Consider the following 24128-nt stretch of genomic DNA (forward strand, 5'->3'; position numbering starts at 1 on the left):
TCCTTCACAGCTCCCTCCCACTGGTGCAGGTTCCGTCCCTGTTCTTTTGTCTCTGTTGTTTCCTTTTTCTTTTGCCCTACCCAGGTATGAAGGGAGTTTCTTGCCTTTTGGGAGGTCTGAGGTCTTGTGCCAGCGTTCAGGAGGTGTTCTGTAGGAGTTGTTCCACATGTAGATGTATTTCTGATTTATTTGTGGGGGGAAGGCGATCTCCACGTCTCACTCCTCCACGATCTTGAAGGTCTTTGTACTCTACATCTTTATAATACATCTGTACGTAAACACACACATCATTCTCAACATAAGTATATTTGGTTTAAAAATGTAAACATAAATTGTTCATGGTGTCTATTTATTCTTTTTAATGCACCTAGAGATTATCATGTTAAGTGAAGTAAGTCAGACAGAGAAAGACAAATCTCATATGATATCACTTATTTGTGGAATCTAAAAATATGATACAAATGAACTTATTTACAAAACACAAATAGACTCACAGACATAGAGAACAAAGTTATGGTTACCAAAGGGGATAGTGGGGGAGGGGGAGCAGTGATAAATTAGGAGTTTGCGGTTAACATATACATAGTACTACATATAAATTAGGTAAACAACAAGGACCTACTGTATAGCACAGAGAACTATACTCAATATCTTGTAATAACCTATAATGGAAAAGAATCTGAAAAAGTATACATATATATTTGGCTGAATCACTTTTCTGTACTAACAGAACACTGTAAATTAATTATAACTCAATAAGAATAAAAAGGAAAAAAAATAATGAGACCCCAGAAACCTAGAGACCCTTGCCCCTCCTACCACATGAGGACACAGTGACAAGATGGTCACCTGTTAACCAGACACTAAATCTGCCAGGACCATGATCTTGGAAATAAATTTCTGTTGTTTATTTTTTTAAAAAAGAGCTGTAAGCATAAAATTCCATATTTTTCTAGTTCGTACTCAACTAGTATGATGAGACAGAAGAGGATGGGCTTTGGAATCAGACACACCTGAATTTAAATCCTGACTCTACAGTTTATTAATTATTTGACCTTGGACCAGTTCCCAAACTCCTGAGGTTCACTTTGTATAGTGAATTAACTACATTTTCTGTTTTGTTCACAATTCAATCCCAAGGCCTAACTTATAGTAGGCAGTTAAAAATATTCTTTGAATGAATATGCAATGATTTGTAATAGACAAATCTGCAGTTCTTCTGCAGAAATTATGTTCGCTTTTTACCCTCTCCATTTGTAGGGATTAACACATAAATTCTCAATTAGTTTTAGAAAATATCGTGTTTAAGTGAGCAGGAAGACTGAAGTCTATATTTTGACTCAGCCAGGATAAGAAAATGCAGCTTCTTTATTTCCTACAATGACTCTGATTTTACTCATGAACCTCACCCTTCTGGTTAGCAGTGAGGAGTGGGAGAGAAGAACTGAACGGTGAAAGTTAGCTCAGTTTCAGCTCTTTGAAGTGACTTAGTCTCTTTCTCATAAATATTTCTCTTCCAGAACTCCCTCTGCCCTCCTCCTCTTTCAGATGGCACTCAGGGTAAAGGGGTAGCTATGAGATTCCATGTAGCCATGAGAGGACCCCTCGCTGGTCCCTGTGGTTTAGTGGTTGGTCTGAAGTTACCTCTGGAACGGTGGTCATGAAGGTGCAACTTGTTTAGTCTTGTTCTTTGGAGCATATCATTCAACACTGCAGTAGAGTCCATCGTCCTGACTGTTTACTTTTGGTTGCTAAGCCCAAGTTCTCTGTGGTCTCCTTGTCTTTTTTCTGCGATCCTGTAGCTCTCTCATCATTCTCAGGACCCCTGTGTCTCCTCACCTGAGTAAGGTGAATTTCTGGTCTCCTGTCTGCTGTGTAACTGGACTACTTGTTAATCTCTAAGGTACAGCTATGCTCCAACAGTTCAATATGGCTTATTGGAAAGAACTCAGAAATGAGCTCCAGAAGACCTGTGTTTGAGTCCTTTCATTTCCTCCTACTAGCTGTGGGATTTGGAGGTAATTCCGCACTTCCCTTCACTTCCATTTCTTCATCTCTACTGAGAGGATTGTATAGCGGTAGTGAAGGAAGAGCAGATATGTTGATCAAAAGAAATGTGATTTGTAAAGATTCTTGGTAAAAGTGGACCTTTCTTCCATTCTTTGGCAGATATTTTTTGAGAAGTTGCTATGTATACTAACTCTGGAGAAATAAAGGAGTATAGGATACTGACTATATCCTCCCTTCGCCTACAGCCTTGTGGGGGTACCTGACCTGCAAACTAGATCACTGGGGAGAAGCACAGGGGAGTGTATGAAATCAAGCATAGACCCAAGAACCTGTGTTACCTGGTCCTGGTGCTTCAGCCCTCAGAGGCTCTGGGCATCAAACGTAATGGGAGTAATACCAGCATCTTAATAACAGTGTACTGTGTGTGCCAATGTGCATGAAGATTAAATGAAATGTCAGTGAAGGCATTTTATCACTAATACGGAAGTAATGGTGCAGAAGTTGTAATTCAAATACTAATTATAATAAATTATCCTTCTTTTCATGGAGCCACAGTCATCTCAGGGTTGGAAAAAAAGAACAATGACCTTTCATTTAAAACTCAAAGAAAACAGAGGGAAATTTATTCAGCTTTAAAAAGGCAAATACATTAAAACCATTTTTTTTTTTTTTTTTTTTTTGCTCTAATTTTGAAAGACAAAGCTCGCTAAATTTAAGGACTAGCAAGGGAGATCTGAAATTGTGTGGAATGTTCTGGAGGCTTCTAAAATAGAGAACTTGATATGAAAAGTAGGGAATCTAGAATTATCAACTTGACAACATAACAGATGCCTCATTTCATGCAGACCTGCTTCCCTCCCCCCTGCCCAAATTCCTGACCATACTTTGCAAATACCATATTTTCAATTGTCAAGCAACTCTATCCTGTTTTGTGTGTGCCACATAATTAATATGTACCAGTAGCATCTTTGGTTGAGCAGATATAGTATCTAACCTTGAATACACATAGGGTATTTTCCTGTGGAACAGGAACAAGAGTGAAGGACCTGCTGAATACATCCGAACCTTCAGGACTGAGGAGTTTCCCAGGGGGAGGAAGTGCCTACTTTTGACACGATATCCAGCCCTGAATGTCTACGTATTATGATCATAGGATCATATTCAGTCCTAGCCAGAAAGAGCTTTAGAGATAGGCCAGCGTAATCCATTCTTATACAGATAGAATGGACAAGAGAAGCACTTGGAAGCAGCATCTACCATTGGCACCTACTGTGCTGTGTTATTCCACTCAATCCTGGAGACAGTTTTGTGACACAGCTGTTCCTACCCCTATTTTCCAAGTGAGAAACTGTGATTGGAAGGAGAAAGCCACTTGCTCAGAGCTACACTCCTGACTTGGTAGAGTCAAGATTCAAAGGGAACCAGAAACTGATATGGGTTTGGTGAGTCATAACAACGTTATAAAATCACTTTAGAAGTTACAAAGAGTGGCAAACCTAGCATATTTGACACCTGAAACAGATCACTTCATACCCCCTCACCACAAAATGTCAAAATTATTTTTAGTAATAGATATGGAACAAAACACATAATGATGAGAAAAGACAGGCAGAATATGACATTTAAAAAAATTCAGTTGCGTATACATTATCTTGCTAGTAAAAACTAAAAATGAATATCATAGTGTAAACAAAAACATTACACCTTTCTGCTTCACTGTTTTAAATTTTAAGTGCAAATGTAAACTCTAAGTGGTAAATAGATGGAATCATATGATGGAATTGGGTCACAGGATGGAATTGGATTAACTCAAATTTTGTGCCTTTGTCTTTACAATTACTGTGCTGTCATTGTTTATTTTTAACCTAGAGTTTAAAAAATGCATGGGTTGGAGACATGAATGGCACCCTAGGTGAGACTGAATGATACCACTAGGAAATTATACTCATGATAAACATGTGTGGCTAAGTTTGGGTGTATTGAGAGCCAACCACTTTATGCATATGATCTCAGTTTAATACTAAACACAAAGAAATAGGTATATTATTATTACTCCCATATTATTGGTGAGGAAGCCAAAGTACAGAGTTCAAATGACCTGACCAAGGTCACAAGGCTAGTGATTAGAAGGGATTAAACTGTTGGGTGGGCTCTGGGGTTAACCTTCTCAACCTCTCTGCCTTAGTCCTCCCATCTCAATTTACATCTGTCAACACTCTCTGTGCTTCCCCCATTACCCCATACTGAAGTCACAAAGTAGATACTTTATTTCAATGATGAAAGCTCTCTAGGTAAGCTTTCTGGTTTGTTGTTTGTTTCGTTTGCCTTCTTGTATTACTTTTACTTAGAACCCATGAATGTAAAGGCTAAGAAAGATAGCAAACAGGGATTAGGGCAGATTAAAAATTTCTATTTCAGAGGAATCTGCTCCTAATTAATTAAGTAATCAAGTAACACTAATTCAAGATACACTATCCCAGGAACGGTGCTAAAACCCTTGGGAAAAGGATGGTATCAAAAAGTATAGGACAAGATTACCATTTTAAAATACCATCTAGTTAAATACTAATAGAACTTTCCTTACTATTTCACTATAAAATGAGACACAGAAAAAGGCTAGAACTCACAATACTGAAACATCAGATTGACAGTTAATTTTGGCCAGAAATTTGGAAACAAATCAACGTCCAATCCTAGGAATAGGTCTCTTCTATTTGTTATTGAAACCACAGCTCCTGGAATTGTTGTTGGGGAAGGGGAGAGGGATTATTGCTGATGGTGGCACAGGGCATCCTCCTGGAAGAATTGGAGACGATGAGCACCAGTATTAGTGCATCCAGGGAGCCTTAACTTCTTGAGTTCTCTCTATGTCTCTGCTGCCAGTCAGAGGGTGAGGGGTAGGAAGAGGTCCCATTTCGACCTTCTTTATACTACACCTGACCTGGGAGCCATGAATTATCAATTTGCTCTTTAGATAATGGTGGTGAGAAGGTAATTCCATCAGCACCTAGGAGGTCAGAGAAAGTCATCAAGGTCAACCTACTTTCTCATTGACCGATACCAATAGGAGTTCTGCTTAAACTTTAGAAACACACAGACATGTGCCCATGTTTTGATTCTGCCACTATGGAAAGAATAATAATAGCACTGTGATAATCCTCATTTGCAATATGGGAAGAATAGTAATAACGTTGCCCTCACTGGGGGTTAGGAACATTAATTGTGAGGCTAACAATTGTAATACACATCTATAATCTTTTACCTGGAAACTTTAGGTCCGGGTGTGTTTTATAATTCAAAATTTTTTTTTGAATTTGCAGTATCATAAAATACCATCAACAGGGTCTAGGGAACACCCCATGATGAGACACATACTTCTTTTATTTCCCTGAAACAAAATGTTCGAATTGTTACTCTAAGTGGGATATATAAATACAACAAATTGCCTCACATAAATTTAGGGTGGGTTTTGCTGCCAAATGAGTTTACCACAGACTTGCAAACAAAACAACCCCTTCAGTTTTTCAAAGCCTTTTGAGTTTCACAATTGCAAATGAGGGATTATGGATCAAAGATAACATCATCAAAGACCAGGCATCTCCTGAGTACTCCTTCTGTGCTGGTACTGGTGGTGCCTAATGTGGCCACAGCAGCTCCACTGTGTGCAGGTCCTGGTCTCTGATCCCCAGCCCCAGGGACTGGGTACAGCCCAGCCCATTCCCAGACCTCCTGTGGAAACAGTTTTTTCCTTCAACACAGCAGCTAAGCAGGCCAAGGAGTTCAGACACAAGCTGTTTGTGTTCTCACGACTTTGGCTCAAGTTGGTCATGCCATTTGCATGAGGTCCAGCGTCCACTCAACCAAGTACCTCTCCCCACTATGATCCTCATCTCTGTTTTAAACAGTTAGCACCCAAAGTATATGCTGTTCCCGCTGCCCTATTGTCTTCAATTATACCAGCATCACCATAGGTTAGATTAAAGCCTTCATCCCTGACCCAGTGCACTAATTCGCTGAAACCTTCCAAGTTCTTCCTTCCTGTCTGTGGAATCGCCACGCCAGAATCCACCAAGTCCTCCTCCCAGTCTGTTCTCAGACAGTTCAATTCCCTCCTTCCCTGAACTGAGACTTGGCTTTCCCCTGTTGCACTTTACATCCCAGACCATCCTCTCAAGCAGAGTCCTCGAGCAGGGGCTCTTTATTCTCTCCCATGTATCTTGAGATTGGAGTGGGATGGTTGAGTACCTTGTATCTTATTTCTGCTCCCAGATTTCTGTTTCTTCCAGTATCCTCTAAGATTCTGGTGCCCATGAGGCCTGTGCTCATCCTCTATACCACCCTTCCCTCACAGCTAACATCTCCTGATCTCTCAGTCTCTCCCACTCACTTACTGAACATTCGCAGCCTGAATCAGAGTCCTCCCCATCCCAAGCCCTTCTCTCATCCCAGGAGATCTCACCATTTCAAGGGTGACAGCACCAGTGCTTTGACATCTCAATTGCTCCATTTCCTTCCTCACTCCATTTCAACCATCTACTCTGTCAGTCCTATTCTGTACCTTGTCACCATTCAAAATATCCCCACCTCCAAAATAACTAGTTCAGGCATACTGCTTTCTCTCTACAACCTTGTGCCCTTCCAGTGTGTTTGTTAAATTCCTATTAACACAATCATTCTTTAATCTCTTTGGGGGCTCCAGTGAATTGATTCTTCATTACTCCAATACATCATCCCTCTGTATTTTTTTTACTTTGCTCCTTATCAAGTTTAGACTGAATGGTCTATCAGCTCCATGATTCTGTTGCCAATACCCTACATACCTTCTTCCTTTCTCTTGTATCATAGCCACTTGGCCAAATTTCAACCCTGGATTAACGTTCTATCTCCTTTCTCTTCATCTGCATCAGAGGAACTGAAGCTCCTAGAATAAATCAATTGATAGGGGAGAATTGTATCTCTATCAGGCCTTTGTAGGATGCTATGGATTGAATGTTTGTGTCCCTCCCTAAATCCATATGTTGAAACCTTAATCCCCAATGTGATCGTTTTGGGGGATGGGGTCTTTGGGAGGTAATTAGGTCATGATGGTGGAGCCCTCATGGTGGGATTAGTGTCTTAATAAGAAAAGGCATATGAGAGCCCCTCACCTCTCCACCCTCCATGTTAGATGGCCATCTATCTGCAAATCAGGAAGAGGGCTCTCACCAGGAACTGAATTGGCCAGCACCTTGATCTTGGACTTCCCAGCCTTCAGAACCGAAAGAGATAATTTTCTATTGTTTAAGCCAACCAGTCTATGGTATTTTGTTAAAGCAGTTAACTGCTTTTACTGACATAAGAAAACGATAAGGAATCCAACTCAAACTGACTTAAACAAAAAAGGAAATTATTGACTGATGTAACTGAAAAGTCCAGAAGTAAGGCTGGCTTCAAGAAATATGTAATGTAAAGGCTCAAACGATGTCATCAGGATTCTGGTGTCTTTATTTTCTGTGATTCTCCCCTGTCTCTGCCTTCCTGGGTTACACCTCCACCCTCAGATTTACACAGTGCCTCTGACATCTTTAGCTCCTCCCCACTGTTATGAACTGCCTTGGCAGTTTCCAGCTTCGTACTCTCAAGCTACCCCATGCAGGGAATGGGAGGGCTCACAGAGGCCCTTCTTTTTCCCCAAAGCACCTGTGACTGTCTGCCTGTGTCTCCTTGCTTCTGATTGAGTCACACCTTCATCCGCTGTGGTCTGAGCTGGGAGATGTTGATTGGCTTCAACTAATCAGAGCCCAAACCTGGAGCTGAATATGAAAAAGGGAAAAATTCCTCAAAGGAAAATTGGAACACGTATTCTATCTCCTACTGAAGGCTGATTCCTTCACTTCTGTTTTGGATTCCACTTGGATCCCTCTTCACCTGCCTGCCACCCCCTCGCCCTCCAGTGTCCAACCATAACAGAGCCCAGCTACTGTCAAACGCATCCTTGAATTTCTCCTGAGCCTGTGTATTTATCACCCCTGCTGCCAGCACTCTTGTGCAAACTATCCCTATCTACTCTGGCCTTTTCAGTCTCATCACAACATTGTAGGCAATGTTATCTTTAAACATGTAGATCTGAACATATTACCTCCATGTTTGCAAGCCATCCAGTGAATTTCCATTGCTTTTATGATAAAGACAAAAATTCTTGCAGAGCTTATAAGCCCCTGCCTGGTCTAGAGTCTCCTTACGTCTACAGCCTGATTTCACACCACTCATGTTTTTCCTTCAATCATACTTTCTCTTCCTTTGCCGAATTAACTGCCTCTCACATGCAGACCTTAGTAAATGTTTATTCCCCAGGGAACCTCCTATACAACCCTAGTCTTGGGAAGGTTTATCTGCTATAGATACTCTCAAAAACAACGACCCTTTCTTTCAGAGTCCTCAACCAACTTGTAATTACTTAGTTGTTAGCATGATCATTTCATTTTCCCACTAATCTCTAAGCTCCATGAGACCAAATCAAGGTCCTTCTCAGGTTGGTTCTTTTCTCATTATTGCATTCCCCAAAATTAGAAGGTAGCCCACATTTTTTGAATGCATGGGTGAATACAAGTGATTCTGATATGAAGTGGTTAGCACAGTCTCAGGCAAACAGTGCTGTTTTACCCTCTAGTTATAGATATCATTATTCACCAACCCTTTCAATATAATCCCACATCCAGATTCTCTCTATAAAGTGTCTCAGTGTTAACTATACTTAAAAACCTCTATAACACAATATAGATTTAACTAGGTTTAAAAAAAGAAAGAAAAAATCCTAAAGGAATATGACAATATATATATATTTTGTCTTTGGGTAAATGGATTTCATATCATTTGTTTTCTTTTTTACTCCTCAAAAATTCCAAATTCACTAGAATTAGTCTATAATAGTATTATAATCAGAAAATATAAACATAATGTTTTAAAATCTGCATACTATGTCTTGTATGTGATATTTGATCACAAATATGTAAAAAAAAATATGCTATAGAAGCAGACTGGAAGAAAGTACAGTGAACCCTTTTTTTGTTTTTTGAAAGTACAGCGAACTCTTAACAGAGGTTATACTGCATACTAAGACTACGTGACATTTCCTCTATTTTTCTGAATTTAATCACCTTCATAATGAAAATGATCTTTAAAGGGAAATAAACATATATAGGACCATATATATACCTTCAAGAGCTTGCGCAAAGTTGATGATTGAATTCCTAGCACAAAGTTGATGATTGAAAATAGAATGTGGTCTTATAGAAGTCCAGGCTGGGAAAACATTTCACTAAAAGTTGAAATACTTTGGAAAAATAAAGTTTCCACTTAAAAAAATTACAGTGAGACAAATTGTCACTTGTCTTGCAAAGATAATTTTAGAGTGGAAAGTTACTCTAAAGCCAGGAAGTTGTACACTGGGTTATATCAATTGTCTAATTTCTTCTCCACCCTGCAAAGTCTACTTTATAAATACAGAGCTTAAGGAACTGAATGATGAAAAATAGTTTGCTAAAATTACTTAAATTATGAAAGTAAAATTAATCATTATGCTTTAAATTACAGAAATATCAATTACATTTTATGAGAATTTTCACATAGTAGATCCTCAATAAAGTTTGAAATTTACAAATTATTTCCTGGAAATTTTATACTGGGAAGGATACATATCTGCGATCTGACAGGTAAGGGTAAAATTCTTGATGATTATATAACTAGTACTATATAATTATTTTTTCCTCCTCTCTCTGGCTATTTGAATCCTCCCTGACTTCAAGACTGGATTCATATCTTGCCTCCATAACTACTCTAACCTATATCTTTCACTCCCTCTTAATGACATTCTTTAGCATTTCTTTCCTTAGCACTCATTTGAAAACTTATTCTCTCTTTTATTAAGCTGCATATTTTCTTAAGCAATTCTTTAAAATAGTTATGCTCATACAAGATTCTAATCCCCTTGTAAAATGGCCTTAGTTTTGGATTGCTTTCCCTCTCACTTTTGTCCTTCCTAAGTCTATCTTATTCCTGATCTCCCAAGTAATCATATTGCAGCTGTATTTCCCTCTTAATTTTCTGAACTCTTTTATTTCTGTTGCTCAGCACCATTTTCCTGGTCACTACCTTGGGTATTACCCATATCAATACTGGCTACTAGTCTGATAATTCTTGGACTCCTGACCCCTTCTTATCTCCATTCGTACTGCATCCACTTTGGCACTTGGGTAGGATTGAAGCAACAGGATTTGGCTAAGCACCATGGGATATGAGACTATGTTTATAGTTAAAAAATCACACAGGATATTGAAAAGATAGCTGCACTCCCATGTTTATTGCAGGATTATTTACAATAGCCAAGACATGGAAACAACTTGAGTGCCCATCAATGGGTAAAGAAGATGTGGTACACACATATGGTCACCTTATCTTTGATAAAGGAGGCAAGAATATACAATGGGGAAAAGACAGCCTCTTCAATAAGTGGTGCTGGGAAAACTGGATAGCTACATGTAAAAGAATGAAATTAGAACACTCCCTAACACCATACACAAAAGTAAACTCAAAATGGATTAAAGACCAAAATGTAAGGCCAGACACTATAAAACCTTTAGAGGAAAACATAGGCAGAACACTCTATGACATAAATCACAGCAAGATCCTTTTTGACCCACCTCCTAGACAAATAGAAATAAAAACAAAAATAAACAAATGGGACCTAATGAAACTTAAAACTTTTGCAGAACAAAGGAAACCATAAACAAGATGAAAAGACAACCCTCAGAATGGGAGAATATTTACAAATGAAGCAACTGACAAAGGATTAATCTGCAAAATTTACAAGCAGCTCATGCAGCTCAATATCAAAAAAACAACAACCCAATCCAAAACTAGCCAGAAGACCTAAATAGTCATTTCTCCAAAGATGATATACAGATTGCCAACAAACATATGAAAGGATGCTCAACATCACTAACCAAACAATTAGAGAAATGCAAATCAAAACTACAGAGAGGTATCACCTCACACCAGTCAGAATGGCCATCATTAAAAAATCTACAAACAATAAATGCTGGAGAGGGTGTGGAGAAAAGGGAACCCTCTTGCACCGTTGGTGGGAATGTAGATTGATACAGCCACTATGGGGAACAGTATGGAGGTTCCTTAAAAAAACTAAAAATAGAACTAACACATGACCCAGCAATCCCACTACTGGGCATATACCCTGAGAAAACCATAATTCAAAAAGAGTCATGTACCACAATGTTCATTGCAGCTCTATTTACGATAACCAGGACATGGAAGCAACCTAAGTGCCCATTGACAGATGAATGGATAAAGAAGATGTGGCACATATATACAATGGAATATTACTCATCCATAAAAGGAAACGAAATTGAGTTATTTGTAGTGAGGTGGATAGACCTAGAGTGTGTCATGCAGAGTGAAGTAAGTCAGAAAGAGAAAAACAAATATTGTATGCTAACACATATATATGGAATCAAAAAAAAAAAATGAAATGTTCTGAAGAACCTAGGGGCAGGACAGGAATAAAGATGCAGACGTAGAGAATGGACTTGAGGACACGGGAGGGGGAAGGGTAAGCTGGGACGAAGTGAGAGAGTGGCATTGACATATATACACTACCAAATGTAAAATAGATAGCTAGTGGGAAGCAGCCACATGGCACAAGGAGATCAGCTCTGTGCTTTGTGTCCACCTAAAGGGGTGGGATAGGGAGGGTGGGAGGGAGATGCAAGAGGGAAGGGATATGAGGATATATGTATACATATAGCTGATTCACTTTGTTATACAGCAGAAACTAACACACCATTGTATAGCAATTATATTCCAATAAAAATGTTAAAAAAAAAGAAGATGTGGTATACATATACAATGGAATATTATTCAGCCATAAAACAGAAATCCTGCCATTTGTGACAACATGGTTGGACATTGAGGGCATAATACTAAGTGAAAAAAGCCAGACAGAGAAAGAAAAATACTGTATGATTTCACTTATATGTACAATCTAAAAAACTGAACTCATAGAAACAGCAATGGATTGGTGGTTGCCAGAGGCAGGGGGTTGAGGAAATGGGTGAAGGTGATCAAAAGATGCAAACTTCCAAGTATAAAATAAATAAGTCCTGGGGATGTAATAATGTACATCATGGTGACTGTAGTCACCATGCTATATTGTATATTTGGATGTTGCTAAGAGAGTGGATATTAAAAGTTTTCATCATAAGAAAAATAATTGTAACTATGTGAGGTAATGGATGTTAATTAAACTTATTGTCATAATTGTTTACAATACATACATTGATCAAATAATTATGTTGTACACCTTAAACTAATACAATCTTATATGTCAATTATAGCTCAATGAAACTGGGAAAAAAAACCCTCCCTTTCTTGTGCATCAGTTTTCTCATATGTATGAAAATAAAATCCTACATATTTAGGTGTCATAAGAATTAAATAAGATTATGTGCATCCAATACAATGCTACTATATAGTAGGTACTTGTAGATACTAGTTCCTTTTTCTTTTCTTTGGGATTACATATAGTTCTATTTTCCAAAAATTGGAATACTGATTATGCAATTTGTTAGTGGGTGTGTTGGAAGTAAGGGTTCTGTGGTAAATAATTTTGAGAAACACTGGAGTAAAGTTAAATTTGAAAGATTTCTCCTCAGAATTGTTAATATGTAATGCTTCTCTAGTACAATACATCAGCCAAATTTCCTCAAATATATTTGACAGAAGATGTCTGCTTTTCATGGAATGTTTATAAAATCTTGGATTAGAGGATCATGTTGCCAATTTAACTGCTCTTTATGCAGACCTCAAAGAAAGCTTCCATTTTATTGATTGATATCCTAAGATAAATTGTTTTTAAAACACCCCTATGTTTTGCAACTATATACCCATATAAAACAGGATTTCTCAATACTGTGCAACCAAAACAAAATAAGAAATTAAATTGGATGCTGAGGATGAAGTAAGATGGCAATTTGGGAATCATAAAATGTAATTTCAGACTTTGTATGTTTAGGAAAACATCCCTATTGTTCTCAGTTAATGACTTCATAAAAGTTTAGAGTTATAAACTTGCACATGAAATATATGAAAATTGTTAAATTTGAAAAACAGAATTAAAATTTCACCTCCAATATGAAGTAGTAAACTGCTGCAAATAATAGAACTTTAAAAAATATATACAACATGAACTAAAGGCTTTGGTGACTGAACAAAAGCAGCAGATTTTAGAGGGGAATTAAAACTTGAGAAAAGGAAACTAAATAGAATGAGTTCCTTTTTTATGTGTCTTCGCTTTGAAGGCACTCACAATCATGGTGGAGATGATGCCACTTGAATAAAATTCTGATAGAAAGCCCTGCCAAGGTTTTGGCCAAATGGACTGGGTGAAGGAGCCCTGGGGCAACCAGAACGACCAGAGAGTTAGGGCAAAACCCTGAAAAGGAGAGAGTCAAAGAATAGGGAACCCCTAATTCAGTGTTTAAACTCAACCTCAAGTTTTTAGATGACCCCTGAACCATGTATGTGTGGGGCAATGGAAAGCAGCTTCCAGCAAAGGCTTAAATATCTAATATGAGATATGAGCCTCCACCCATCACAGGTATGACAGTGTGTAAGTTTAGGATAACCAAGTTAAATGCCTGCTAAACCAAACCAAAACAAAACACCCGCTCTTTAGGGGAATTTAACAAAATTAAAATCTGCAAAATAGAAAACTTACAATGCCCAGGATACAGCCCAAAATTACTCAACATATGTGAGTCAGAAGAATCAAAAGTCAGAAAAATATAAACCTTTCCTGAAGGGAAGAAAAAAATCAATGCATGCCAAACTCTGAGATATTCCAGATACTCAAATTATAAGATAAGGACTTTAAAGAATGTATGAGTGAGATAAAGTTAAATATGCTTGAATGAATATAAAGATAGGAATTCTCAGCAGAGAAATATAAAATGTTAAAAAAAGGAAAATTTTAATGTGAAAAAATACAATATCTGAAATTTAAAATTTACTGGATAAACTTACTGGCAGAATGGAGATGACAGGGGAAAAAGCGATTTTGAAGATAGATCACTAGAAATTATCCAACCTGAAGAAAGAGAAAAAAATTTTTAATTAATACAGACTCCAAGACCAGTGCAGAATTTCAAATGGTCAAACATGTGAGTAATCGGAGTCCCAAAAGGAAAGGAGAGAGGGAATGGGACAGAAGAAGTATTTAAAGAAATAATGGCTGAAAACTCCTCACAGTGTGTGAAGGAAATAAACTGATTCAAGAAGCTCAGTGAATTCCAAATATTATAAATTTGATAATAATGATACTTGGGCACAGTATAGTCAGATTGCTAAAAACCAAAGATAAAGAGAAAATCTTGAAAATAGCCAGAGAAAAATTAACACACTACAGAAAGGGGAGCAAAGGTTTGAATAACTGTGGGCTTTTCATGACAATCAAAGGAAGACTTTCATGAAGCCCATGAAAAAATATCTTAAAGAGATGGAAGAAAAAAAGAAAACAAACAAAAAAAACTGGTCAGAAGTCTATAGCCAAAGAAAATGTTTTTCAAGATTGAAGGCAAAATAAAGACATCTTTCAGATAAAGAGAAACCAAGGGAATGTGTTGCCATCTGAACTGTGCTACCAGACATGGTAATGAAAGTTGTTCAGGGTGAAGGGAAATGGAACCAGGTGGAACTCAGATCCTTAGGAAGGAATGGGTAGCATTGGTAAATATATAGGTGGATATAAAAGTCTATTTTTTCTCTTAATAGCCTTAGAATACATATCAACATGTAAAGCAAAAATTATAATGTTGTCTTGAGATGTTTATAATGTATGAAGATAACATGGCAGCTACAACATAAAGGGTGGTAAAGAGTTAAATGGACTTAAATGGTTGCAAGGTTTTTATATTATATATGAAGTAGTACAATATCACGTCTAGGTAGAATAAAAGGTTAATGATATATAGTGTAATCCTTAGAAAACCCACTTAAAAATGAAGTAAAGAACTATGGCTAAATAGCCAATAAATGAATTAAAATGGAATTTAAAAATATGTAAATAATTTAAAGAAAGGCAAGAAAGGGGATATAGTGGAACAAAACACAGAGAGGGAACAAACAGAATAATAAATTCATATGTATCAACAATTACACTAAATGTTAATAAACTAAATACTCCAATAGAAAGGTAGTTTTTAAGAATAGGTTAAAAAGCAGGACCCAATTGCATGCTGCCTAGAAAAACTCGAAATTTTAAAAGTTCAGTTTTCTCAAAATTGATAAAAATGATATGACATGCAAACAGTAACTGTAAGACTAGACTGGCTATATTACTATTCGATAAAGTGTACCTCAAGATAGAGTATTACCAAAGAAAGAAATAATTTTATAGTGATAAAAATACCAATTCATCAGGAACATATAATAATCATAAATACATATGTACTGAATAGTAGAGCTTTAAAATACATGAAACAATAATAGAATTAAAGAAAAATAGACAGGTCCACAATAATATTAGGTAATTTTAACACCCTTTGTTCAACAATGGATAAAACAACTAGACCAAAAAAGTTATTAAAAGACATGATCAGTCACCTTAATCTAATTTTATGTATGTGTTTAATCTAAGTTATATATAAATATATAAATTTATGTATAATTATATAAGTATAAATAATTACATTAAAATTTATATATACATAAGTACTGTGTATATATAAATGCCATAACTTCAGAACACACATTCTTGTTAAGTGCACATGGTATGTTAAAAAAGACAGACTACAGGATGAATCATAAGGCAAGTCTCAATAACTTTAAAAGGATTGAAAATATACAGGATATGTTCTCTGGCCTTGAGAAAATTAAATTGGAAATCAGTAACTGTAAAATATCTGTGAAAACCCATATATTTATAATAAGTAAAACACTCCCAAATATTCCATAGGTCAAAGAAGAAATCACAAAGGAAAATGAAAGTTATTTTGCATTGAATAATAATCAAAATACAATGTATCAAACTATGAAATACAGTTAAAGCAGTGCTTAGAGGAAAATTTGTAGCTTTAAATGTTTATATTAGAGAAGAAGAAAAGCCTTTTTTAGTAACCTCAAGTTTTACCTCAAGAAGCAGCAAAAAGAAATGCAAAGTAGAAGGAAGAATATAAAAAAGAAAAAGAAGAGAAACCCGTGAAATTTGAGAAAGGTCAAATGCCGGAGAAGCTCAATGAAACCAAAAGCTGGTTCTTTGAAAAGATGGATAAAATTGATAAACTTGTAGCTAAGCTAAATAATGAATGAAAACTAATCAGCAATATAAGAATAAAGATAGAACTACCATATGACCCAGCAATCCCACTACTGGGCATATACCCTGAGAAAACCATAATTCAAAAAGAGACATGTACCACAATGTTCATTGCAGCACTATTTACAATAGACAGGACATGGAAGCAACCTAAGTGTCCATCATCGGATGAATGGATAAAGAAGATGTGGCACATATATACAACGGAATATTACTCAGCCATAAAAAGAAACGAAATGGAGTTATTTGTAGTGAGGTGGATGGAGTTAGAGTCTGTCATACAGAGTGAAGTAAGTCAGAAAGAGAAAAACAAATACTGTATGCTAACACATATACATGGAATCTAAAAAAAAAAAGGTTCTGACGAACTTAGGGACAGGACAGGAATAAAGACGAAGATGTAGAGAATGGACTTGAGGACACGGGGAGGGGGAAGGTAAGCTGGGACGAAGTGAGAGAGTGGCATGGACATATATACACTACCGAATATAAAATAGATAGCTAGTGGGACGAAGCTGCATGGCACAGGGATATCAGCTCGGTGCTTTGTGACCACCTAGAGGGGTGGGAGAGGGAGGGTGGGAGGGAGGCACAAGAGGGAGGGGATATGGGGATATATGTATACATATAACTGATTCACATTGTTATAGAGCAGAAACTAACACAACATTGTAAAGCAATTATACTCCACTAAAGATGTTAAAAAAAAGAATAAAAGAAAAAACATTACTGCAAATCTCATACACATTGAATGGATACTAAGAGAATACAATTAACAGCTGGATACCAACAAATTTGACAACTTAGAAGATATAGACTATTTTATCAAAACACACAAAATATCAAATCTCACTCATGAAGAAATAGATAACCTGAATATCTCTGTACACATTAAAGAAATTAAATTGTTTGTTAAAAACTTTCACACAAAGAGAACTCCAGGTTCAGATGGAATTACTAGAAAATCCTTCCAAACATTTATGGGAAAAAGTAATAACAATTTGACACAAATACTTTCACAAAGTAGAAGAGGAAACATTTCCTAACTCATGCTGTAAGTCCATCATCATCATTGGCAAAACCAGGCTGACACTGTAAAGAAAGGAAACTACATTATTTCTTATGATCATAGACACAAAACTCCTTAAGAAAATTTTAGAAAATTAAATCCAGCAATATAATAAAGAAGGCAATGCATCCTGACCAAATGGGATTTATTTTAGGAATGCAAAGTCGAACATTTGAAAATTAATCAGTACAACTCACCATACTAACTTAACATAAGATTTAAAAAATATGATAATTCTAATAAATGCAAAAAAACCACACTTGACAAAATTCAACACGCATTTACAATAAAAACTCAAAGGAAACTAGAAATGAAAGAAACATTTGAATTCATAAAGGACATGTACAAAAACTTACATGTAACATCATAATCAATGATGAAAGACTGAATGCTTTGCCTCTAAAATCAAGAACAAGACAAGGATGTTCACTCTTGCTACATCTATTAGTAAGGTATTAGCAGTGTGACCAGGACAATTAGGCAAGAAAATGTAGAATGTGGTATTAGCATAAGGATAGATAGATAGATCAATGGAATAGAACTGAGGGTGCATAAATAAACTCTTGTATTTTTGCTCAACTGATTTTTAACAAGAGTGTTAAAAATGTTCTTCCCCAAAAACATTCAATGAGGGAGGAAGAGTCTCTTCAACAAATGGCACTGGGACAACTAGATATTCATATGCAAAAGTATGAAGTTGGACACTTTCTTCACACTATACACAAAAATTAACTCAAAATGGGTCATAGACCTGAATGTAAAAGCTAAAAACTATAAAACTCTTAGACAAAAATATAAGAGTATATCTTCATGACCTTGAGTTAGCAAATCTTATGTAGAATTTCAATGTTTTTCTTATTAACTTTATTCAGGAATAATTTACATACATCAAACTGTATCTATTTAAACTGTGTAATCTAACGAATGTTGAAAATTGTATATACCTATGAAGCCATCACAACTATCAAGATACAGAACATTTACATCATCCCCAAAAGGTTGCTCTTTTTTTTTTTTTTTGCAGTTCATCCCTTTCTCTACCTCTTCAACCCTAAGCAGCCGTTGATATTATTTTTCCCCCATGAACTGATTTGAATTTTGTATAAATGGAATCATACAATATGCATTCTGTTGTGACTAGCTTCATTCATTCAGCATATTGATTTTGAGATTCACCCATATTGTTGTGTGTATTAATAATCCAATCATTTTTAATTACTTGAGTAAAATATTTAAGAGTGGAATGGCTGGGAATTATGGAAGGTGTTAGACGTTTTAAGAAATTGCTAAATATTTTTCCAAAGTAAATTTACCATTCTACTTTTCTATCAACAAGTTAGAGTTCTACTTGCCCCATCACCTCATCAACACTTGGCATTGTCAGTCTTTATCATTTTAGCCATTCTAATTAGCAAAGAGTGGTATCTCATTGTATTTTTAATTTACATTTTCATGTTGACTAATAATGATGTTGAGTATCTTTTTATGCATGTACTGGCCATTCTTATATTTTTCCCTGTGAAATGTCTATTCAGATCTTTTACTGACATTTTATTGGGTGTGTTAGTTTGCTAGGGCTGCTGTATCAAAGTACCACAGACTGGTTGGCTTTAAAAACAGAAATTGTTTTTTCTCACAGTAGACCAGAAGTTCAAGATCAAGATGTTAGCAAAGTTATTCCTTCTGAGGTACTTCTCTCCTTGGCTTTTAGATGGCCATCTTCTTTCATTGTCTTCACTTGGTCAGCCTTCTGTGTCTTAATCTTTTTCTTCCTATTTATTTATTTATTTATTTATTTATTTTTCTTCAAGTTTTAGAGATATAATTGACATACAGTACTGTATAAGTTTAAGGTGTACAGCATAATGATTTGACTTACATACATCATGAAATGATTATCACAATAAGTTTAGTGAGCATCTATTACCTCATAGATATAAAATTAAAGAAATTGAGAAAACATTTTGTTTGTGTGGTAAGAACTCTCAGGATTTACTTTCAACAGCTTTCATATATAACATACAGCAGTGTTAATTATATTTTTCATGTTGCACATTACATCCCTAGTACTTATTTATCTTATAACTGGAAGTTTGTACCTTTTGACTACCTTCATCCAATTCCTCCTCCCCTAACCCCCTACCTCTGGTAACCACAAATATGATATTCTTCTTCCAGGAGTCTGTTTGTTTTTGAAGTATGATTGACCTACAACACTGTGTTAGTTCCTGTTATACAACATTAGTGACTTGGTATTTCTATACATTTCAAAATGATCACCACAATATATCTAGTTATGATATGTCACCATACAAAGATATTACATAATTATTGACTATATTCCACACAATGTACATTTCATACCCATGACTCATGTATTTTGCTACTGGAAGTTTGTACCTCTTAATCTCCCTCACCTAATTCTTTTCTGCCCCCAGTCTCCTCCTCTCTGGCAACCACCTGTTTGTTTCCTGTATCTATAACTCTGTTCTGTTTTATTATGTTTATTCATTTGTTTTTTTAGATTCCATATATAAGTGAAGTCATAGAGTATTTGTCTTTCTCTGTCTGATTTACTTCACTTAGCACAGTGCCCTCTAGGTCCATCCATTTTGATACAAATGGCAAGATCTCATTCTTTTTTATGACTGAGTAATATTCTATTGTATATATACCACATCTTCTTTACCCATTCATCTATTTATGGGTACTTGGGTTGCTTCCATATCTTGGCTATTGTAAATAATGCTGTAATGAATATAGGGGTGCAATATTTTTTCTAGTTAGTGTTTTTGTTTTCTTCAGATAAATAGCCAGGAGTGGAATTTCTGATCATATGGTAGTTCTATTTTTATTTCTTTGAGGAATCTCCATATGGTTTTCCTTAGTGGCTGCACAATTTACATGCTCACCAACAGTGCATGAGGTTCCCTTTTCTCCACATCTTTGTCAACACTTGCTATTTGTGGTCTTTTTAAAATTTATTTATTATTTATTTATTTATTTTTGGCTGTGTTGGGTCTTCGTTTCTGTGCGAGGCCTTTCTCTAGTTGCGGTAAGTGGGGGCCACTCTTCATCACGGTGCGTGGGCCTTTCACTGTCGTGGCCTCTCTTGTTGCGGGGCACAGGCTCCAGACACGCAGGCTCAGTAGTTGTGGCTCACGGGCTTAGTTGCTCCACAGCATGTGGGATCTTCCCAAACCAGGGCTCGAACCCGTGTCCTCTGCATTGGCAGGCAGATTCTCAACCACTGCGCCACCAGGGAAGCCCTATTTGTGGTCTTTTTGATAATAACCATTCTGACAGGTGTGAGGTGATAACTCATCTTGGTTTTGTCTTTTCCTTGATGAATAGTGACATTGAGTACCTTTCCATGTGCGTGTTGGCCAACTGTATGTCTTCTTTGGAAAAATGTCTATTTAGATCCTTTGCCTATTTTTTAATCTCTTATATAAGGCATTTAGGATTTCAGTATGTGAATTTGGTGGTGGGGAGCACAATTCATCTCATAACAGTCCTTTCTCTGACCCATAAAATTCAACTCCTTCTTGCATGCAAAATAAAGTTTCCAAAAGTGTGATGCCTGTTGATTGTTTGCACATAAAGTTGATTGCCATCAAAGAAACAGGAGATTAAGAAAGACTTTGAAATAGTTGTACTTCCAAAAACAAAACAAAACAAAAACAAAACCCTTAAAATGCAAAAAGGACAACAAAAATTTGACTATATTAAAAGTGATTCTGACTGTTCAAGCTTTAAAATAATCCCTGAGACCACTAAATTCTACGGGCAGACAGTGGACTGATAAAACAGCTTAGCCTCTGCAACCCCAGAACATATTGCCCAATACTTACTTCATATGTGGTCAAAAGAATAATAGAAAAGGAATAATATCCAGACATCAGAGCCAAGGACAATGGAGAAGAAGTACAAGGGACCTACTTTGCAAGTGTGGACTCAGGACATGATTTAGGCCCATTCCCTACTCCTAAGTAGGGACTGTCAAGATTTCTGCCCAGTAGGATTTCAGATTTACTATGGGACAGTGTCTGCTGTGTGTTTCCTATAGTTTCCCTTTCTAAATGGGATTATTTATTGTGGCTCTTCCATTCTGTTGTATATCGGGTGTGTGGAGAACAGATAATTTGTCTTTTTAGTACAGAGGTCTCTGGATCAAGAGAAGCTACATCTGGAACTAATAAAGAGACTATTTTTCATAGTGCTCTGATGAAGAGATTGCTGCAGATCACACAGAGTTCTGGGCTGTACTGTGTCCTTTTAAAATTCATATGTTAAAATCCTAACCCCAGTACCTTAGGATGTGACTGTATTCGGAGAAAGGGCTTTTAAAGAGGTAATTAAGGTAAAATGAGACCATATAGGCTGGCCCTAATCCAGTATGACTGGTATCCTCGTAACAAGAGATTAGGACATAGGCAAGAGGGAAGACCTTGTGAAGACACAGGGAGAAGACAGCTATCTAAGAGAGGTTTTGGAAGAAATCAACCCTGTTAACACCTATACATCAGACTTCTATCATCCAGTAATATGCAAAAATAAATTTCTTTTGTTTAAACCACCCAGTCTCTGGTATTTGCTATGTTAGTTTCTGCTGTACAGCAAAGCTATTTGGTTATACGTATATATACATTTTTTAAAAATATTCTTTTCCATTATGGTTTATCACCAGATGTTGAATATAGTTCCTTGTGCTATACAGTTGGACCTTGTTGTTATCCATCCTATATATAATAGTTTGCATCTGCTTACCCCAAACTCCCAATCCATCCCTCCCCTACCCTGCCTCACCCTTGGCAACCAAATTCTGGTCTCTATATTTGTAAGTCTGTTTTTGTTTCATAGATAAGTTCATTTGTGTTATATTTTAGATTCCACATGTAAGTGATATCATATGGTATTTGTCTTTCTCCTTCTGACTTACTGCACTTAGTATGATAATCTCTCCTTCCATCCCTGTTGCTGCAAATGGCATTATTTCATTCTTTTTATGGCTGAGTAGTATTCCATTGTATATATGTACCATATCTTCTTTATCCATTCATTGGTTGATGGACATTTAGGTTGTTTCCATGTCTTGGCTATTGTGAATAATGCTGCTATGAACATAAGGGTGCATGTATCTTTTTGAATTATAGTTTTGTCTGGATATAAGCCCACGAATGGGATTTCTGGGTCATATGTCAACTCTATTTGTAGCTTTCTAAAGAACCTCCATACTGTTTTCCATAGTGGCTGCACCAACCTACATTCTCACCAACAGTGTAGGCGGGTTCCCTCTTCTCCACACCCTCTCCAGCATTTGTTATTTGTAGACATTTTAATGATGGTCATTCTGACCCATGTGAGGTGGTATCTCATTGTAGATTTGATTTGCATTTCTATAATAATTACCGATGTTGAACATCTTTTCATGTGCCTGTTGGCCATCTGTATGTCTTCTTTGGAGAAATGTCTACTTAGTTCTTCTACTCATTTTTTGATTGGGTTGTTTGTTACATATGGCTGTTTTTGTGCTATCGTGGCAGAACTGAGTAGTTGTAGCAGAGACCTTACAGCCTGTAAAGCCTAAAATATTAACCATCTGTTGCTTTCTTAGAAAATCTTTGCTAACTCCTGGTATAGATTATCTCATCCTTTAAAAATATATATTTTTTCAAAATTTACATATGAAATATATAAATTTATAAATAAACATCTCATCCATAAATGAAATATATTCATAAATAAATGCAATTTTCATGTGTAGTAGTACAGAATCAAAAGAAAGATTGGAGAGTCAATTATATATCAATAAAAAGAAATTGGAGAGCACTGCTATAGGCAATAATGAGTCCCAGAAGTATTTGATCAAGGCAATGGCATAATCATATTAGCAGGACAACTACAGTGTCAATTTGAATGCTTGTTTGTGTTGAAACAGGAGAGAAAGTTAATAAACCTGATATAAATGTTTTGTAATTCAGACCAAAAAAAAACCCCAGCCAAAACCTGGGTAGAGGAATGGCAGTTGGGACAGAGAGGAGAGGATTCACGCAAGTGACTCAGATGTGACCTTTCAGCAGTCTTTCACCTACAGATGACAAACTCCAGGTTTGGGGGAACAGATTGTTTGGCTACAAGAAACCATCAATAATGATTTCCGTGATCATCTCATCTTGGCCCAGACCCCATTCCAACCAAGTTATTAATACATGCATTATTCTTCTAAAAGAAATAGAGAAATGCATTCCAGATTGCCAAAGAAAGGAATTCTCCATGATTTATACTGAAATGGTCCTCAAACATTTTTTTCTTCCAATCATCCATCTTCAAGAAATACTAAAGACAAATATTTCATGAATCCAGAGGTGCTTCTGGCCAGCATCTGGAGATGATCTTGAGAATACAAATCTGTTATCCTTTTTCACCACAGGCTCAACTGTCAGAACATGTAATAAACATAACCAGCCAAAGGGCTGGAGGGAAGCAGAAAGCATACAGTTAACCACTGTAGCAGATGGCAGCAGAAATGAGGGTGTATTTGCCCATACTTTCCCCATACCTACTTTTTATAGCTCCACTTCATCCCTTTTCCTAACAAATGTTTGAATGCTAGTTAAAGACACTCCTATTGCTGATACTCTCCAAAAGTGAAAGTCTTATTAAATTGTCATGCGGGGATAC

The 24128-nt window shown here is 36.4% G+C and overlaps 1 long non-coding RNA gene; it reads left to right on the forward strand.

Moving 5' to 3' along the window:
* The window catches only part of LOC309638782, a 390227-nt gene that overhangs the window by 338997 nt on the left and 27102 nt on the right, over positions 1-24128 (forward strand).

This window comes from Balaenoptera physalus (assembly GCF_965194825.1).
Source record: "Balaenoptera physalus genome assembly, chromosome: 1".
NCBI lineage: Eukaryota > Metazoa > Chordata > Mammalia > Artiodactyla > Balaenopteridae > Balaenoptera > Balaenoptera physalus.